This window comes from Mesoplodon mirus (genome assembly GCF_964341445.2).
Source record: "Mesoplodon mirus genome assembly, chromosome: 11".
NCBI classification, from domain to species: domain Eukaryota; kingdom Metazoa; phylum Chordata; class Mammalia; order Artiodactyla; family Ziphiidae; genus Mesoplodon; species Mesoplodon mirus.
In genome coordinates, this window is record NC_138987.1 from 19222919 (window position 1) to 19242863 (window position 19945).

The following is a 19945-nucleotide window of genomic DNA, read 5'->3' on the forward strand; positions in this document are numbered from 1 at the left end:
ACCTAGGACATAGTAGTTAATAGAGAGCAGGTTTGGAGGGCTTCCTTAAAGAAAAATCACTTTTGAAGGATGTGAGCTCAATAGTGGAACGTTACAGTTATGCTTTGTGATGTTGTGGTGGGTGAAAAATAGATCCCCAGAGAGCTCCACATCCTAATCCCTGGAGCCTATAAATATGTTAACTTTCATGGAAAAAGGGACTTCACCAATGTGATTAACTTAAAGATCCTGAGAGGGGGAGATTATCCTGAATTATCTGGGTGTCCCTGATGTAATCACAGCGTCCTAATAGGGAGGCAGGGGAATCAGAGTTAGAGAAGGAGATGTGATGACAGAAGCAGAGGTTGGAAGGTGTGAGGAAGGGATCCAAGGATGTGGCAGCCTCTAGAAGCTGGAGAGGCTCCAGAAGGAATAGCCTTGCCAACACCTTGACTTTAGCCCAGTAAGACTGCTTTTGGACTTGTGACCTCCAGATCTGTAAGAATAAATTTGTATTGTTTTAAGCCACTAGGTTTATGGTCATTTGTTGACCATTGGTCTATAGGAAAAAATGCAGATCCTGTGTAACTTACTTCACTTCTCAGAGGTTCTGTTTCCCCATCTCTAAAATGGGATCATCTCACTTCAATAGGGTAGTTTTGAGGGTTAAATACATTGATTAGAAACAAAATGCTTGGTACGATGGCTTATAAACAGGGCTTACTATGATGATCATGGATAGAGGTCTCATGAGGCAGAAAGTGATGTGAGAAGAGAGAGACTTCCAGCTGCACCCAAGTACCTTTCTACAGGACAAGGGATTGAGACAAATAGAACAAAATTAGCAAAGACTGGTGCAAAAGAGCAGCGGCAGCAGGATTTCTCAGCCCGTTGGCCTTTGGGAGATGTTTGCACCTGCCTGTTCTGAACATCTGACCATATTCCCAGAGCTATTGGGTCTATACCCCCCGGAACTCATCTCCTTCACTGTAAAATACACACAGCAAGAGAGAAAAGGGATAGGAATCATCAAGACACCAAAAAGACTCTGAGATACAGGTTCCCCAGTATTTCATTCACAGTGCATATCCAGCCAGCTGGTCAATTTCTGAGCTTATAGACAATTTGGGGTTCTTAAACCCTCTCAAGAATAAAATAGGTTTTCTACCTATTTAGTTTTGGTGGAATTATGACTAGTAATGTGTACTGTACCACTCACTAGACTCGTGATCTTGGACAAATGACTCTGTTCCTCAGCTTCATCATCTGTAAAATGGGGCCAAGGAGAACAGCCACGTGTGCATTGTTATAAGCATTAAATGCTTTCTCCATGCAGAGGGCATTGTGAAGTACCTGGCACACTTTCGAGTGCTCAGCAAGTTAGCTTTAACATTCCTATCAGGGTTATTTTTATTTGGGGCAAAGAAGTGAGGACAGGTGAAGGGAACCACCCACTTAGAAGACCTGACATGAAAAACAGTAATTTTCGGGCTTCCCTGGTGGCGCAGTTGAGAGTCCGCCTGACGATGCAGGGGACACGGGTTCATGCCCCGGTCCAGGAAGATCCCACATGCTGCAGAGTGGCTAGGCCCGTGAGCCATGACTGCTGGGCCTGTGTGTCCAGAGCCTGTGCTCCGCAACGGGAGAGGCCACAACAGTGAGAGGCCCGCGTACCGCAAACAAAACAAAACAAAACAAAACAACCCAGTAATTTTCAGCACCCTTTGATTGTTTTACTCAGTTTCTTTTAAGGAGCTACAAGAGAAAGTAGTCTAAAATCAGAGCCATATACAGTCACTTACTGAGTGCCTATTATGTACCAGGAATTCTTCTAGGACCTGGGAACCTAAAGATAAACAAGATCCGTTTCCTGTTCTCAAGGAATGTCCAGTCTAATGGTGGAAAGAGGCACAGTGAATTTCCATCACAAGACAGCAAGATACATGCTAGAATTGGGGTAGGTAGGGTGTGATGAAGATGTGCTTTGGAGAGACCTAAACCTTCATGTGGAGGAGGGGGCATTAGGGGGGCTTCCTGGAGAAAGGACATCTAAGCTGGTGGAGTGAGATACTATGTGAAGAGTTTTAGAAGGAGCCAGCTCTTCTGAAGACTTGAGGTCAAGAGCAAGCAGTGTTTTCAGGAAACAGCAAAGAGTCAATATGAGCATGATGCATGGGGCCACGGCCAGAAAAGTTGGGGTGAAGGTGGGGTATTGAGAGATTTGGCTGGAGATCTAAGTGCCATTCAGAGCACAGAGCAACTTAAGAACCATGATAAGAAGTTTGGATTTAGCTTGAGGACAGTGAGGAGTTGCTGAGAGACTTTACGGTGGGTGATTCTGTAATAAGACTCGAACTTCAGAAAGATCACTCTCAGAGGAACAGTGGAAGAGGGACAAGATGAAAGTCAAAAGATAATGGGAGGTGACTGCAATAATCCTGGTGGAAGAGAATGGACAATGGAGCCGAAGTACTGGCAGTGGGGGTGATCAGAGGTGGATAGATTTAGACATATTAGGGCAATAGTGCTGCAGAGTGTGTGGTGAGATAAGAGAAAGGGAGGAAAAACCCTGATATCCACTAAGTCAGGAAATGCAGGAACCAGCAGTTTGAGTGTCAAGTGATAAGCTCCAATTTAGACATGTTGATCTGAACACAGTGAAGCCCTGTAGAACCTTCAAGTGGTTTTATATAGTTGGCAGTAAGACATGAGTCTGGAGTTCGAGAGAGAGATCTAGGATGAAGACCTAGGTCTGAGAATCATCAGTCCATAGGTGATCTACTTGAAACTACGGAAGTAATGAGACCACCCAAGGAGAGTGAAGAGCAGGTAGAGAAGATGGTCAATGATCTAAGGTCGGGCAAAGGAAGACAGGACAGTCAGAAAAGGGAGGCTAAGCCTAAACACCCCCAAGAGATCGGGGCAGCCAGGAAGTCCAGGAAGTGAGTGCTTTAAAGGAAGCAGTGGTTCACAGTGCTGCGTGCTTCATTGAGGCCCAAGGAAACAAGGATATGGACTTGACTAATTCAAGGCCATTACCAACTTTGGCGAGAGTGGTTCCAGTAGAGGGACTGGGGTGAAAAAGCCTGATGGATGTGGGCAAGAAGTAGAAGACAAGCAAGTGGAGAGGGCAAATGGGGACCTCTCAAGACGACGTCATGACATTCTCTTGCAAGAGCTTTGTCTGGGAAGGACAGCAGAGAGATAAGGTAGTAATTGGAGGGAAGCAGGAGGTAGAGGGGGTTTTTTAACAGATGAAAAACTTGAGCATATTGAAATGCTGCTGATGAGGAAAAAGGGAAGAAAGGAAGGGTCGATAGTACCATGGATCTTCATTATTATCAGATTCTGTATTTGCAAATTCTCCTACTTGCTAAACTTCACTTGTCACCCCAGAAGCAATACTTGCAGTGCCCTCATGGTCATTCCTGGACACGTACGTGCTCAGAACAGCAAAAAATGTGAGCCTCCCAATATGCTGCTTTCCAGCTGAGGTTGAGCAACTGATGTTCTGCCTTCTTGCTTCAGCTCTCATGCTGTAAATGAGCATCCTTTTCACAGTATATATAGTGCTGTGTTTTTCACATTTTGGTGCTTTTTGTTGGTGATGTCACTTTTTAAAGTTGCCTCAAGTGTGGTGCTAAAGTATTATTGAGTGTTCCTTAGTGCAGGAGGGCCATGATGTGCCTTATGGAAAAAATACATGTGTGAGATAAGCTTCTTTCAGGCCTGAGTTATAGAGCTGTTGGTTATGAGTTCAATGTTAATGTTTCAACAGTATATATTAAGTAAGGTGTCTCTGAACAGAAACACACATAGAACTAGGTTATATGTTGAATGGTTGATAAAAATGTTGTGACCAGAGGCTCACAGGAACCTAACCCAGTATTCCCTCTAGGAGCAGTGGTGCAGGATTCACGAATTCAGTGTTCACGGTGACCTTATAGAACATAAATATTGTGAATAATGAAAGTTGACTCTGTAAGAGGAAAGGAGAGTCGGGAAGAGGTCTCAGAAGTGGACTTGGGGTGGGCATGCTTTTGGGTAATGGAATGGTCATCTAGAGTCCCCAATCTTGTCATCCAATAAGTTTACTAGACCAAAACATTCTTTTCCAATAAAAACACAGGCAATAAAAACACATGGATAAAGAAGATGTGGCACATATATACAATGGAATATTCCTCAGCCATAAAAAGGAGCGGAATTAGGTCATTTGTAGAGGCATGGATGGACCTAGAGACTGTCATACAGAGTAAAGTAAGTCAGAAAGAGAAAAGCAAATATCGTATAATAACGCATGTATGTGGAATCTAGAAAAATGGTACAGATGACCCTGTTTGCAAAGCAGGAATAGAGACATAGATGTAGAACAAATGTATGGAAACCAAGGGGGAAAGGGGTGGGGAGAGAGGAATTGGGAGACTGAGATTGACACATATACATTATTGATACTACGTATAAAATAGACAACTGATGGGAACATACTGTATAGCACAGGGAACCCTACCTAATGCACTGTGGTAACTTAAATGGGAGGGAAGTCCAAAAGGGAGGGGATATCTGTATGTGTATGGCTGATTCATTTTGTTGTGCAGCGGAGGCTAACACAACACTGTAAAGCAACCATACTCCAATAAAAATTTAAAAACACAAAACAAACAGATAAAAAAACACAGGGAGATAGTTGTCAACTGGGCTTACTCTGAACAAGCAGTCCTGGTATATGAAGAGCAGGAGGATGGGGGCAGGAGGGAAGTGATATCAATAAAAGGACATTGAAACTAAGATGTGGGGAGAGAGGGAAGGTCTCCTTTTGTTGTTCTCTCTCTACATTGTACAATTTATCAAGCTAAAGTTTATCAAGTTAAAAATCCCTTCCTGAGGATTTCCCAGGGAGTCTCAGGTTTTACCTTCCTGCCCTTCTGGTGACACCATACTTTGTTTTGACCCCTCCTCTAAAACCGTGCTGTTCAGTCTTGTCTTTGCCCATACCCGGATGAAGGAGGAAGTTAACTGCAGACGTTGAGACTTGGTGTTACACAGTAATCTCTTTTTTATTAACTCATCCCAGCAGTTGAAAGCATTGGAAAAATACTATTAAAACGTTGGAACCAAAAAACAAAACCAAAACAAAAAACTTCGCAACCAAGCATATATCCTGTGGGACACGCTAAGAGCCTTTCCCTTCCCGCCACCCTTATCCTATATTACAAGAGCAAGTCCTCTCTAACTACTCCCAAAGTGAGGTCAAAATAAAGGGAAAAAACTACTTTGTGTTAAATGGTGTCGTGCACATTTTGAAGATAGGAACAGGACGTCAGACAGGAAGAAAACGAGTTCTCAAATATTGATCGTCCTTGCTAGGCTAGGTGAAGTTACAGTGAAGTTTTAATATTGGGGGAAACTGACACCTGATGTATTTCCATGTCAGGCCACAAAAGGCAGATTCCTTCTGTTGACAAGTGTAGGAAACCACACTTAATCACACTTAAACCACACAATCATAAATTGTGATTTATGATTATTCAGAGAGGATGGGCCAAAGCTCACTTTTGTTCTACTGTATAAAATCTTTCCTTAGCAGATTAACAGTGTAAACAAGTTCAATTTATTTAACAAAATATACCTTTTGGGGGAAGATCATAAATTTAATAGATTGGTAATACTGAGGAAGCTTTTTGATCTTTTTAAATTAACAGACTTTTTTTTTTTTTTTTTTTTTTTTGCGGTACACGGGCCTCTCACTGTTGTGGCCTCTCCCGTTGAGGAGCACAGGCTCCGGAGGCGCAGGCTCAGCGGCCATGGCTCACGGGCCCAGCCGCTCCGCGGCATGTGGGATCTTCCCGGACCGGGGCACGAACCCATGTCCCCTGCATCGGCAGGCGGACTCTCAACCACTGTGCCACCAGGGAAGCCCCTAACAGACTTTAGTTTTTAGAGCAGTTTTAGGTTTATAGAAAAATTGAACAGAAAGTACAGAGAGTTCCCATATTCCCCTTCTCCCTGCCCTCAGAGACAATTTCCCCTATTATGAACATCTTGCATGTCCAAATGTGGTACATTTGTTATAATTGACAAACTGATATTGATACATTTTATTATTAATAACCAGGGTCCATAGTTTACATCAGGATTCACTCTTTGTGTATAAAATATATATATATATATATATATATATATATATATTTTTTTTTTTTTTTTTTTTTTTGCGGTATGCGGGCCTCTCACTGTTGTGGCCTCTCCCGTTGCGGAGCACAGGCTCCGGATGCGCAGGCTCAGCGGCCATGGCTCACGGGCCCAGCCGCTCCGCGGCATATGGGATCCTCCCGGACCGGGGCACGAACCCATATCCCCTGCATCGGCAGGCGGACTCTCAACCACTGCGCCACCAGGGAGGCCCTAAAATATATTTTTAATGTGTTTTAGAAGCATAGAAGTCAGAATAATAAAGCTAACCATTTATAGAGGCATCTCAAGGTCACAGTGCACTGTCACTTAAAAAAAGGGAGCTGAGGTTCAGAGAAGCCAGTGACCTGCACACAGCTGTTTAGTAAGAGAGACAAGATAAGAACCCAGGTCTTCTTACTTCGTCTCCAGTTATGCTGGTGCGAATATTTAAGATACCAGTCTTAACCCCATGTCCTCCTTAAATTCAGGTTTACATTTCTAAGCAGAGGATTAAGATGCACGGCTAGTGTTTCCACTGAGAAGTAACTGTGACAAGGTGAACAAGATGACACGTGGTCAAAGGCTTGGCACGTGAGGGGACACAAGTGTTAATCCATCGTTTGGGCTTGAGTATTTAGGGTCCATACTTGCTGCCAATTTATTTGTCTGTTTCCTCCTCTATACAGGACACTTTAGGAGAAAAGGAACCAGGCCTTTTGTTGTCACCTTGTTGCTTGCATATTACTTGGAATATAATAGTACGCAAACAGCAGTTATTAAGCAAATGAATGGAAAGATGAATGAAACATGTATATTAATCAGGGTTTTCCACAGAAGTGGAACCCATGGTGTGTGTGTGTGTGTATGTGTGTGTGTGTGTGTGTGTGTGTGTGTGTGTGTGTACAGAGAGAAAGAAAGAGAGAGAGACTGATTTATTATGAAGGATTGGCTCACCTGATTATAGAGGCTGAGAAATCCCATGATCTGCCATCTGCAAGCTAGAGGCCCAGGAAAGCTGATGGTGTAGCTCCCGCTCAAAGCTGAAGGCCAGAGAACCAGGGGAACCAATGGTGTCAGTCCTGGTCTGAGTCCCAAGGCCCAAGAACCAGAAGCACCAATGTGTGAGGGCAGGAGAAGGTGGATGTCTCAGCTCAGGCAGAGAGCAAATTCACCCTTCCTCAGCCTTTTTGTTCTATTCAGACTCTCAATGTATTGAAAAATGCCCACCTGGATCAGTGAGGGCCATCTTTTTTACTCAGTCTCCTAATTCAAATGCTAATCTCTTCCAGAGACAGCCTCACAGACACACCCAGAAATAATGTTTTACCAGCTCTCTGGTTATCCCTTAGCCCAGTCAAACTGACACATAAGATGAACCATCACAGATGAATACTGTCATCTGTAAGTGATAATAGCCATATGTAATTGCCCCTGGAATCCCTTTCTGATATTTCCCCTTTTGCTTTTCTGATTGTTTTCCAATTACTATTTCATATGACCTTTTCTACTTCTTATGATATTTTGGTCCTTACAATTTCAACCACATCCTATAATTGCAAGATAACTTGAACCAACACCAAATTTCCCAGTCATTTTCTTTTCTTGCTATATAACAAAGTTCAGACACAAGCTACCATTTCTCTTAAGATAATATTTATACCTTTGAGCTGCTTCCAGTACCAAAATCCATGTGCATGTGGGCATGTCAATGCAAATAACTTTTGCCTGGTGCCCTCTCATTACTATGCATGGCAAAAGGAGCTGATGGAAGAACTACCCCGTATAGAGTCAGCAACTCATGTTCTAAATCTAAGTTGCACTTACAGCTCTCTTAAGTAATGGAAACCTGTTTCCCTTTGGTTTCCTTAACCACAAAATAAAGATAATATCATGTATTCTTAGGATACCCCCTAAAACTATTTTTCCCATATAAATGTTCAAACAAGGGATGTTAAAATGCTTTGGGTATTTCATTAAGCTGTTTATTAGTTTTAGTAAACACTGACTCCAAGGCGCTCAAGCAAAGGTTACAAACTGGTAACTTGAGGGACCACATTGAGTCAATAGAAGTGTTTTGTTCCTCCAGTAGTGCTAATTTTTAAATTTAAGTCAGTTTCTAAAAGGTTTAAGACTTGAGAGACTTCACATTTATATTCTGGCTTCCTTTGAAAAATCTGAAGATTTGGCACCCTCAGTCCCCATTGTTGCTTGGCAACAACTTGCTGGAGCTAAGCAATGATTGCTTCCTTGTAAAGGAATAGGAGCCCTGTACTTTGCCACAGCCCCCACCACTCCCTAGTCTACAACACCTAGGCTTGGCCACAGCCCCCATCACTCCCTGTTTTATTGCATCCAGTTGCTCGACTCACTTCTTTTGCTGTCTGGTTCCTGAAGACATTTGAATTTGGAAATTTCCTGTTTTAAAGGGATATTACACAGCACATAGTTGACTGCCCAAGTTACAGCTATCCGACTGATCCTATTCACAAATAGTTCCAAAGAAGAAAATCCATAATATTATTTGGTAATCCATTGGGACATTGGAACATCTCCCTTCTATCCAGAAATTTTTCATCACCATAAATAAACCAACAAGAATAATACAAGTTTAGAGCTAGATGACATCTTCTAGCTCATCTGGTCCAATCCCTTTATATAACAGTTGAGAAGACTAAAGTACTAGATAGTGAAGATGCTTGCTTAAAGCCCAGTAGCCCAACAGAACTAGAAGCAGGATGCAGAACTAAAGCCACAACTAGACTCCCAGTGGAAAGTTTTCCAGGTGGCCATTTCTCGTTCTTTCCAGGGTGGCATAGAAAACAGCTGCTTACTTTCCTTTATGAAAAACACATTAAGCTTGGACTCAAGAACAATAAGTGTTTTTTCTCTTGTTCTAGGCTTTAGATTCTCAGACAGCTGATTTTCCTAACCTTAAATACCATGAAGACTCTCCTTTGAACCCTGTATTCATTTCCTAGGGCTACCATAGCCGAATGCCACAAACCAGGCAGCTCAAAACAGCAGAAACCTGTCCTCCCACAGTTCCTCTAGGGGCTAGAATTATGAAATGAAGGTGTCAGCGGGTCCATGCTCCCTTTGAAGTCTCTCAGGGTGACTCCTTCCTTGCCTTTCTGGGCTCGTAGCTACATCCCTCCAATCTCTGCCTCTGTTGTCGCATGGCCCTCTTCCTTGTGTCTGTCTCTGTCTCCTCTTTCTCATAAAGAAATCAGTCATTGGGGCTTCCCTGGTGGCGCAGTGGTTGAGAGTCCGCCTGCCAATGCAGGGGACATGGGTTCATGCCCCGGTCCGGGAAGATCCCACATGCCGCGGAGCAGCTAGGCCGTGAGCCATGGCCGCTGGGCCTGCGCATCCGGAGCCTGTGCTCTGCAACGGGAGAGGCCACATCAGTGAGAGGCCCGCGTGCCACAAAAAAAAAAAATGAAGGTAAAGATGGTAAATGGAAGCTCAGAGGGAGAAGCTAGGTTGGAGCTTTTTAGCTGGCTTGGTTAAAACAGAGTTGCAAGAATCCGTTATTATGACTATCCAGCAAGAGGGGCAGGCCGTTCAGTGGGAGACAGAGTGCTTTCCTTAGCATTGAACTCTGTGAGATTTATTGTGACAGATTTGTTTTTGAGGCATTAAACATACCTTGTATGATGTGTAATAATAACTTTGCAGAAAGCGGGGAGGTAGTCTTCAAGGAGTTATTTCTTATATCAAGCCTGGAAAAGTCTGGAGTTAAATTTTTAAATACCATGTTTTGTTGGATCTAAGATCTACTATTTTGTGTGTCACTAAGAGAGGGAAAACACTGCCAAATAAATTATGACTTCCCATAGCCCGTGATGCATTCTAATTTAAAAGACTTTAAAATGTGAAAAAGCTCACCTTCATATCAGTGGTATGTGGTACTCATTTAATGAATACATGTCTACAGAGACATACAGTAGCATAATATAGAATGTAAGCTTTCTCATGACATGAGTTAACACAGAGGTAGAATTTAAAGAACGTTCATCTGGGATGTTCTGCAAACTGGGAAGAGATGTTTACAACCGTGGAAGAAAAAAACCTACGAATCGCATACCTAGTTCTGTGACCAAACTGTCTGAAGTAGCCTTCTGGACGTCTGAGTTGACATGGGCACCTATTAGACTGTGAAGCTGCCTACAGCCCCAGGCTGCTTCCCTCCCAGACTTCTTTTTGTGTGAGAAGAGAAAGCCTGGGGGTCTTTATTCTTAGGGCTCTCTTACAGTCAGCCAAACACAGTTCCTCACTGATACAGCATCATAAAATGATCCATATAGGAAGGTTATAGATCAGGGAAGGGATGAAAGTCATAAAACGAGCCCAGGCCTGGAGGTTAGAACCCCTCTTACCGGGCTTTGCTGTGCTAATTATGCCTTTAGCTCCATGAACTTAAGCAACACACTTCACCTCTATTTACTCAAATCTTCTCTTTAAAAATAAATAAATAAAACTTCCTCCCACAGAGTTATGATGGCTAAATGACATAAAGATGGGAAAGTTGGGGTTTTTTTAAATAAGTTTATTTATTTATTTTTGGCCATGTTGGGTCTTCATTGCTGTGCGTGGGCTTTCTCTAGCTGTGGCAAGTGGGGGCTACTCTTCGTTGTGGTGCACGGGCTTCTCATCATGGTGGCTTCTCTTGTTGTGGAGCACGGGCTCTAGGTGCATGGGCTTCAGTAGTTGTGGCTCGTGGGCTCTAGAGCTCAGCCTCAGTAGTTGGGGTACACAGACTCTGTAGTTGTGGCTCACGGGCTCTAGAGCGCAGACTCAATAGCTGTGGAGCGTGGGCCGCTCCGAGGCAAGTGGGATCTTCCCGAACCAGGGCTCGAACCCATGTCCCCTGCATTGGCAGGCGGGTTCTTAACCACTGTGCCACCAGGGAAGTCCCTGGAAAGTCTTTTGAGATGGTAAAACCATTCACCATTGTTACGGTTGGTTGTAGTAATGATGCTCTACAGAATAATCCTTCCATTAGCCCATTTCCTGCTAAATGGGTCAATTCTAGACTCCCATGTTCTGGGCAGTGATGTTGACGTTAAAACTGAAACCATAGAGCTTAAGAAATCACAAGTCATTTTGATAGAGCACAGACAGTTTTGCAAGTGCCTTTCTCTTCGCTGGGGAGTGACCGTCTTCTCATCAAGGGAGGCAGAATCATCAACGATGATCAATCCTTTTATGCTGATATTTACATGGAAGATGGCTTTATAAAGCAAATTGGAGACAATCTGATTATCCCTGGAGGAGTGAAGACCCTCAAGGCCAATGGAAAGATGGTGATCCCTGGAGGCACAGATATTAAAAAAAAAGAACTGAACAGTGGTTAACAAAGCTAGAATTATTTCTAAAGAAAAGAAGGTGGGAGAGAAGCGGGCATTTTAAAAGTCTTCAAATTATGGGGTAGCTGCAAAGAGTGATCAGCTGTTTGCTATGACCTCCAAGGATGCAGGCTTCTGGTTAGAAGAATAAGTGTTTCCTGCTTGGGCACCGTCTTCAACCTGGTTCCCTAAAAGCAGAGATTGGTGGTCTTCTGGGAGAGATTTCGGCAGGAGAAAGTAAGGGACTTAGGGAAGTGGGTTAGAGCAGGAGAAGAAGATAAAGATGTGGGTTCCCCTCAAGTCTAGCCTCAGCCTGATCCCAGACGGAACTCTGGAGCTTATATAACATCAAGGAATTGTGTCACCTCAAGGCAAGAGGACCAGAATTTTATACCTCAGTATCAATCAGGCACTGGGGCAGACCACCCCTGAGAGGCTGAGGGGACAATAATCTCCCAAGTGTCTCTGAGTGAGGAGGTCCCCGTGGGCTGAGGGCAATTCTTGAGGAGGGTGCAGCTGAGATCCCATAGCAGCCAACACTTACGGCAGCTGTGGGATGCATGCACTGGCCCATAACGGGGGAGCTGGGCTGTGTACCCCAGCGTCTACTATAGGAACAGAACACTGAAACACTGGAGTGGGTTATGGAGGAAGCATCTGTCTACTTCTCAGGAGACCCTTAAAAGTAGGACCAGCTCACCTGTGTGGCAGAGTCAAAGTAAATGGGCTTGCCATGAAGAGACGGGTGGAGGAGACACTTTCACCATAGACCATGGGGCTCTGCAGTTCTGTTTTCCGGCATCCTGGGAATTCAACTGCAAACCTGGCAGAAATGAGAACGTGTGGGACTCGAGAGCTGCATCCTGAGAGTGCCCCCCAATAGAGGAGAGAGGTGAATCAGGGAAGCCTTTTCTCCTTATGCCTTATTCTTCTTTCCCCGATGGTCAGTGGCCACGGTCAGAGGCAGTTGGGAGTAATCATTAAAAAGGCAAAGTCTACAGTCAACCCCCTGTTGGTTCTGCCCTTAGACTAGTTAGCTCAGCCCCCTAAGCCTTGCTTTCTCCAGCTGTAATAAGGACAGTTCTTGTGGCAGAGGCAGCTGGCTGGCCAGTGCAGGTGTGTGGCTGCCCAGTCAGCACCTACATTTCCAAGTCCCCCTTGGGGCCACATGTGACTGATTCTCACCAATGGGGTGTGAGCAGAAGTGACTGTCCCTGACCAGAGTGGTTAAGAAGTGGGTGATTCCCCTACCAATTCTTTCCCCAACCAACTACTGAAAGGAGAGAATTCTGAAAACTTAGAGGAGGGCAGAGGCATAGGTGGAAGGAGCCTAGATTCCTACATCACACAGAAGGCTGCGTACCCAGGATTACTCAGAATAGACTGAAGTGAGTGAGAAATCAGCTTTGAATCATGTTAGAGCTCAGAGATTTGGGGATTTGTTAAAACTAGTGTTAACCCAAACTAATACAAGTGTAAATTCCTACTTTAAGTTTGTCATGGATTGAGATGACATCTGTAAAGAATTTTAGGCCCCTTAATAATGTCTATCATCTTCTCTCACAAAGTACCCCCAAATGAACAGAGTCTATTGAAGGGTGATAGGTGGGTGTTTCTCAATATTTTGTTGAAGAATATGCAAATATGGCCATAAGACAAATTCCCTAGCCCCTCTTAAAATCTGATATATAGACATTCTGGAGCACTGAGCGCTGCTTAGCAACCTGGCAGATAATCAGCACTTATAATTGTTAGTTATGAGTATTAACAGAGAAGGGATAGAATTTTTATGCAAACAATAATAAAAATCAATAGCTATTGAATGCTTACTGTATATTAGATACCATACTAAGAAGTTGGGTATGTTATTTATTTAATTCTAGCCATAAAGTGATCGAGGGAGAGATATATCCCCATTTTACAGATAAGAAAACTGAGATTCAAAAAAGTTAAGTAACTTGCTGAGTTAGTAAGTAGCAGAACTGGCTTTTAATCCAGGTCTGTTCATTCCCAAAGCTGTGTCCTTTCCTCTCTACTATGATGTACCTGGTTCCAGGGCTGCCCCTCAGAGTGTAAGGACTCTAGTCCCCGGGGGTAATTTAATCACCACAAAACCATAGCCAGATCCCTGTCCCGTGATAGATTTTTTTTTTATCCTCTTAAAGTCAACCGCCAGTCCCAGAAAGTTTTTTTAAAGTCATGATTTATATAGGTCACCTCACGGCAACGTTTTCAATCTTCTCTTAATTTTAATCACCCTCCCCGCCACGAGAAAACTTACAAGGGGAAAGCTTGGAGAGGTTAGTGATTTCCGAACCCCCACATTAAAGACACTGTCCTCAGAAGTCCCCTCTGGCTTCCCAAGTGAGCTCTTGGCGGCTGTGATTTTCCGCATCACCGCTGAGAGCTGAAAAGGTTTGGACTCTGCCAGACGTCTCTGCACGGGAGGGTGACCTAGACAGGCCCTTGGGCCAGCTCAGTAAATCAGAGGAAAACAGAAGGCCCAGATGCTCTATGTCACACTGAGAAAGGTAAAGGCCTTCTCAGACCATGAGTGTATCTATCACGGGTGGCCCAGTGTGACCGACAAGAGAAGATGGGTGGAGGGGGCAGGGCCCAAAGCACTGTCTCCTCCTAAAGAACGCAGGGGGCCGTGTTCTCTCCAGAGAACCTGCCTTTAGTCCACGGAGCTTTCCTATTCCAATCGTTTGTACCTTTAAACCTTCACAACATTGTTTTTGTAGAGGATAGGTGTTCCCTCAGTGCTAGATTCTGATCCTGGTCTTTAACAGCAACTCAAGGCAAGGGAAACAAGGAAAGTGTTACTGACACTTACACTTGGCATTTCACTTCCTGAGTTTCTCCACAGCACTGGGGATTTGAGGGTGTAAATGAATCCTATTTCTCCTCCCCTCTGGATTCTGAACCAATGGGGAAGTAATACACAAGAATCAAAGATCACATGGATGACCTTCTTGCGGAGAAGCCTGGTTTGAAGACCTGGCTGGGATCCAAGGCCCAAAGAAGCATCTTCTCCTCCCACTAAGATGAAATCATGCACTGGTCACAGGATAAACTGCCATGGGGCATCGCATACAGGACCTGTGGCAGAGTGGAGGAAAACTGGGGACCTGTGGGCAGGCAGAAGTGCTGAGCAAGGTGGATAGGCACCATGCCCTCTCCCCATCTTCCCCAGGAAGACTAGAAAGAAGGGCTGGAACTGTTCCTCCAGTTATATTCACCAGGGAAAAGTGGAGAAAGGGTCCGCTGTTTTGTAGGGAGTGGGGCAAATAAGCTTTCCCTCCAACAGGCTGCTGAAGACAAGGAGAAAGGATCCTTTAATTCCGGAGGCGGTTTAGAAGCCCTGGTGGATGCCCAGAGCAAGAAAGCCCATCTGGACCTCGGAATTAGCCACACCATCTCCATCTGTCAGCCGCCCCAGGTCTCCTTTTCTGCACCAAGAAGCTGACCAGCTTTGCAACTCTTGGCTGACTAGCTGGGACACATCAGCATCGATTGATCCAAGTCACCTCTGTCAGGCTCCTCCAGCCAGCGCCTGATGGCTGTTTTTCCATGTCCCCTCTCCTGAAAGCATTGCGCAGCACTGACATTTTGAAGTAGTGTTTTTCCTGAATGTACTGCATTTTCCCTTCTTGGAGGTAATAGATGGGCTGCTTGACTTTCCTTCGATGCAGACACTGCTCTGTGGTTGCCACAGCTCCAGAATGTGTTAGCAGATTAGGCAGGGTGAGAATTACAGCATCCTGGGCTCCACATGCTTCCCTGATTGGCGTGGTATTTTCCAATCTGCTAGCACTTCACAAACAAAACATTATTTTAATTACTTTGAGCTATACTGATGGGTCAGATTTTTCTCTGCTTTTTTTCCTTTCTGCCCCGTGTGGCATCCTTGTGCTGTCTCCCGTAATGACAGACCTCCAGTTATAAGGCGTGCCACGGGAGGCCAAGGAAAGGCCCCTTCCCATGCCTTCTCCCAGGACCTTGGGATCTGAAGAAACTGGTCCTGGCTCCTGGCCAAGTGATGCCCTGTTGAGCTTGTTTTGATGCCCGAAGAATGAAAGATTTCTAAAGCAGGCTTGACTTGCAGGTTTGGTTGATCTGATCTTCTACCGACCATAAGTGATCTCTTACTTAAAATACTGTGCATTTTAAACTGTCCTGTTGCCCAAGCAGGGTGGAATGTTACAGAAGACGCCACGTAAGTGCAGAGGTTTAACGCATTGGGGTCCTCCTTGTGTGATTGCTATTTTCCTGAGAGGCCAGGCTGCTGCTGGGGAGTCCAGGGGAGCCAGATCCCACAGGAGCCAACAAGAATTGTAGACAAATATCCTTAGGCTGAATAATAGCGATAGTATCTTGAATTTGTCTGGCTTCCAGAAACTTCATAGAACAAAGGGGTGTTTTACCTACATGTGATCTCCCCTTCACAGATTTTTTTTTTTTAATTTTTAATGAGGAAGTATCTTCTAAAGAGTCTTTAAAACATCCCCTCAGCCCACCCAAATCAGGCCTTGGCTGTTTCTCACCTGGATTAGCCTCAGGTCCCCCACTCAGCTCTTGCCCCCCGCCCTCCCTCCCTCTCACGGATGCCAGCTTCAGTCTCCTAGTGCCCAGTGTTAATCATATCTGTCTCCTGGTTAACACTTGTCGGAGGCTCACCTTCCTAAAGGGAGTACAGGGGCCCCAGTGTTGGTCCAAGGCCTGCCGTGAAGTCTCCCTGACAGCTTCCTCCACTGTGCCCGCCCCACCAGCACTCAGCCCTGCTCAGGGGTAAGACTCCGTCTGTCCTCCAGACACGCACCGTGCACTCCTCATCCTGCCTGGACAGCCCCCGGTCCCTCCTCCTCCCAGAATCCTGCCCATTGTTCTAGGCCAAAAGCACCACCCTCTTCCAAAAGCCTAGCCTGTTTTTCTAGGCAGACAATTTCTTTGGGTGTCCATGTGGATGCACTATGTTCTGTTCCATTCTCTGTCCGTCTGTGTGCGTGTGTTAACCTTCTCTCTCAGGGCATTTTCTCCATCTGTTCATCTCGTGTCCTCCGCAGCATCCAGCACAGCTTCTTACACTTAATAGTCGCTCAATAAGTAGTAATTGAATTGATGTGGACTTAGCGTCGATACTTTTCTTATCATGTGCACTGAAGTAGTATCTCCCTTAGTATTTTCTATCCTGGGTTCAGAAATTATAAGACCCATTTCCAAATGGCATCAAGATAGAAAACTTGTACTCTTTAGTTTTGAGAATAATTTCTGTTCTTTTCATCAGATTTTGGGAAGCGGAGAGGCAGGGGGTGGGGTAGGGGGCTAGCAACTTAGTGGGAATTTCAAGAGCTTTGAAGTTAGGTTTGAATCCCTGCTCCATCCCTGACCACCTGTGTGACCTTGAGCAAGTTCCTTAATCTCTCTGAGCCTCGGTTTCTCTTCTCTGAAATGGAGACAAAAGTACCTATTTTATAAGTTTATTTATGAGAATTAAATTCAAAAGTTTCTGTTAAGCTCTAACCCAGCGTCTAGTATATAGTAAGTGTAAATCATAGTTCCCATCTTCATCCTAATCCTAGGTGTAAATTAGTTTTCATAATCATCCTATCTTACCCATATTTTATTCCAGAATCAAATGTTGAGCCTTTCAATGAGTATATTGTGTACCTACTATTTACCTGGCCTGCTGCTGACTGTTGTAGGGGTGTCGGGGTAGAGATGGAGATGCAAAAATGGAATATGACAAGATTATAACCTGATTGAATGGAGGATATTAGCGCAAGAACACTCAATGAACTGTGCCATAGACAGGTGTTCAAACGTGTGTTAAAAGGTACAAGAGATTTGCTGAAGTCAAAGTGAGATGCAGAATAATCGTGGCAATGAGACACCCTGTTGCTGGGACCCTGCTCTCCCGGGGTCGTCCACAGACTGACTGGAGCCTTATGTCAGCACCTGACTCAGGCCAAGCCCCTGCAGTTGACCCAGCCTGGCCGCCCTCCACTCCCGCACTTAGAGGGACCCCAGGCTTGGCTTAATGCTCTGCTGTCATCAACTTGAAATTCTCCCTCATTTTCTAATGGGCTCTGCATTTGCATTTTGCACCAGGCCCCAAATTCTGTAGCCAGTGCTGCTTACAGGAATTTGAGGGGTTATACTTAATTCATTTTCTGCCCCTACTGCCTGACACATCATGTGCTCATAAATGGAATGAATGAATTTCACTTCCACAGCCATCTGGGTGACAACTGCTCATACACCTGCTTTTACCTAAAGTTTTACATTTAAAACTGACAAAGTTAGGTATGTTTGTGCCTCAGACTTTGACTTTGGTGAAATAGGACATTTGCAATTTTCTGCAAAATCTCCATACAGAAGAAAGAGAGCAGCTAGAATGTGGGGGACTTCTCCACCTGTTTTAAACATCTCAGTTTTACCTGTTCTTCTTTTTTTTTTTGTAAGACCTCCAACTTTATTTTTCTTTTACTATTTTTTTTTAAGACACATTTTTGGACTAGATGAGTAGTTTCCTGTCATGGCACATGTCTGAAATTCTATTATTAGTGCATTTTTTTTTAATTTAAAGTTTTGACTCTAGGGAAAGTTAGCCCACTAAACTTTCAATTCAGCAAGTGCTTATTGCTTGCTAGATGGATAAGGCACCGGGAAGATACTAACGTAAATGATGTTTCACATCCCTGAGAGGATGTGAACCTGACTGCAACATTGGTTACCACATGAATCCACGGAACTGATTCCATTGACCTGGCTGGCTGGACTGGCGTCCCCTTATTTCCTCAAATACAGTCTTTCTAAAGTTTATTTGGAAAGAAAAGTTGAATTTCATGGACTATTTTTCATACAAAGTGATTCAGCTTTCTCCTGCCATTAGAAAAGTGTATAAACAAAATCTATAGGAACATGTAAGTAGTAGTTAATTCCAACTTAAAGGATCATTACCTGTTCTTTTTATTCACTGGATTGTAACCTAGGTTCTCTCACACGCCAACACATACACACATTCACACACACTCACACTCTCCTTTCCTAGAAATTGTTTTGGGACCAACTGGCACTCTGATGTAAACAAATTTATAGCAGACATTTTAAAAGCAATTCAACTACAATTTCTGACATCTGCTAGACAAGTAAAAGATACATCTGAAAAGTGATTCAGATATACATTTTTTACATTTGTGGATATATACATTTGTGGTAAAATACACATAACATAAAATTTACCATTTTAACCATTTAAAAGTACACAACTCAGTAGCATTAAGTACATTCACATCATTATGCTATCAGCACTGCCATCCATCTCTGGAACTTTTCCATCATCCCCAGCTGAAACCTTATACAATAGTCCCCCATTCCTCTCTCCCCCCAGCCCCCAGTGACCACTATTCTGCTTTCTGTCTCTATGAATTTGACTATTCTGCATATCTCACATAAGTGGAATTGTACAATACTTGTGCTTTGGGGTCTGTCTTGTTTTACTTAGCATGATGTCTTCAAAGTTTACCCATGTTGGAGTATGTATCAGAATTTCATTCCTTTTTTTTTTTTTTTTTTTTTTTTTTGGTATGCGGGCCTCTCACTGTTGTGGCCTCTCCCGTTGCGGAGCACAGGCTCCGGATGCGCAGGCTCAGCGGCCATGTCTCACGGGCCCAGCCGCTCCGCGGCATATGGGATCCTCCCAGACCGGGGCACGAACCCGTATCCCCTGCATCGGCAGGCGGACTCTCAACCACTGCGCCACCAGGGAGGCCCTCATTCCTTTTTAAGGCTGAATAATATTTTACTATAGGTACATACCACATTTTGTTTATCCATTCATCTGTCAATGGAAATTTAGGTTGTTTCATATATATATATACATGCCACAGTATTCCCTTAGAGCCTTTACATTTTACAATATGCAAACCTTTCTGATGATGTGTCCCATTTCTCTCAGCGCCAGTGAGGCAGACAGCCCTTATTTCCCCCTCACAGCCTCAGAGGTCTTCTTTGATAATGAAGAGAATGCTGCCCGGAAGAAAGGAGAAAAGCACACCTCTCCAGAGGGAGATCTTTGGTCAAACCTGAGCTTATTAGTGGTGTCTCAGAAATGTCCATTTACAGGGAACTATATTCAATACCTTGTAATAATCTATAATGAAAAAGAATATGAGAAACTATATATGTATACACATATATATGTATATATATGTGTATGTGTATATATATATAACACTGAATCATTTTGCTGTACACCAAAAACTAACACAACATTGTAAATCCACTATACTTCAATTTAAAAAAAAAGAAATATCCACTGAGCCCCTACCCAGCAGAAACACAAGCCTTATGAAATAGACCCAGATGCTTTCATCAATGGCCTTACACCCCCTAGAGATCATTTCCACACAACCCAAATGGACCCCAAATCATAGCATCAGGTT